Here is a 1,614-nt window from a genome sequence, read left to right on the forward strand (position 1 = left end):
AGAGAGAGAGAGAGAGAGAGAAAGAGAGGGGGGGGAGGGAGAGGACACAAACATACAGACAGTCAGACAGACAAACAGACAGGCAGAGACAGAAACAATAAGTAACATTCCGCTTTGCCCTTACCTGACAAATATTTTAAAATTCTGAAGTTTAAGAGAAAAAGAAGCGGCGTTATATCTCTACCCCAACCATCAGTTCCCCACCCAACCCTTTTCTTTTTGTGGTCTCTTCCTCAGAACGGAGTTCGGCATGAGTCACTTCTACATCCAGGTGTATTACAAGTGGATCAACCCTGTGGTGACTTTTGCCCTCCCATTCCTCATTCTGTTGTTGTTCAACGCCTTGATGCTAAGAGCCCTTCGGAGGGACAGAAATGTCTCCTGCTCATCAGCACAAGTCAGTGACCAATGATAAGCTGTTAGTTACAAGGGTGTTGACAAAATGAGTTACTTCTCGGATTTTAGCACTATTGACAACATCATCATCATCATCATCATCATCATCATCATCATCATCATCCGGTGCCTTGTCGACTGGTATTGGCGATCATGGGCCTCCACTTCACTCTGTCTTGCGTTGCAGCAATAGTGTCTGTTGTTCTTGCTGCTCCTAGCCATGTTGTCATCTTGTCCAGTATCTTTTCCCTGTCTGCCTCTGCCTCTCTTTCCATCAAACTTGCCTGTTGTTACAATATTCTCCAATGCCTCTTTGACATATATACGTCAGTTTTTAAAGTTGAGTTTCTGCAATATTTTAGAATAAAATTATGACAAAGACATGTTAAACTTGAAGAAAATGGCATTAGTTGAAAATCCGCAAATTTGACCCCGGTGTCGACTGTAGGCCAATATTTCAATTCGCATATCGCAAGAAGTAACGTATTAATTTGTGTCATCATGCCTAACCATATTTGATGTTTCAGAACTTTAATTGGATTTTGACAATGATAGTGACAGTAACCATGACATTCTTCATTCCTCTCGCAGGGAGAATTTTGTTTCGGCCGCTTGCAATGGCAGTGGTGTTACAAAGTCGACTTCTTAGTCACTGCCTCGATTTACGGAACTGTAATGTATTATTTGATATGCATTTTACTGTTTGAGAAAGAAAACTAACTATAACCCAGATTTATCTAAAAATCTCCCAATCTAAAGTCACCTCATTTAACGCACATATCTCTTTTCGTGTAAGAAAAATATATAAACACGAATGATAAAACCCAGACCAGTCTATTATCTCCTCAATAAACATAAACTTACTGAACATAAATTTCTCTCTCCATTGAATACAAATTTACACAGATAATCAAGAATAAGGTCTAGATCAGTCCAAAAATCTCTGGAATTTTCAGAACCGTTGGAAACAAGAGCGGCGGATGGGTGTAATGGTGATGAGTATGACGTCAGTGTTCTTCCTGTTTGAACTCATGTCTGCTGTGGCGTTTGTCCTGACCACAGGGGCCGACGACTACATTCAGATCAGTGAACACCTCAGCAGGTGATTGTCTGTCTGTCTGGCTGGCTCTCTTTCTGTCTGTCTGTCTGTCTGTCTGTCTGTCTGTCTGTCTGTCTGTTTGTCTGTCTGTTTGTCTGTCTGTTTGTCGGTCTGTTTGT

This window comes from Aplysia californica, unplaced genomic scaffold (genome assembly GCF_000002075.1).
Source record: "Aplysia californica isolate F4 #8 unplaced genomic scaffold, AplCal3.0 scaffold00983, whole genome shotgun sequence".
In the NCBI taxonomy this organism is placed as follows: Eukaryota; Metazoa; Mollusca; class Gastropoda; order Aplysiida; family Aplysiidae; genus Aplysia; species Aplysia californica.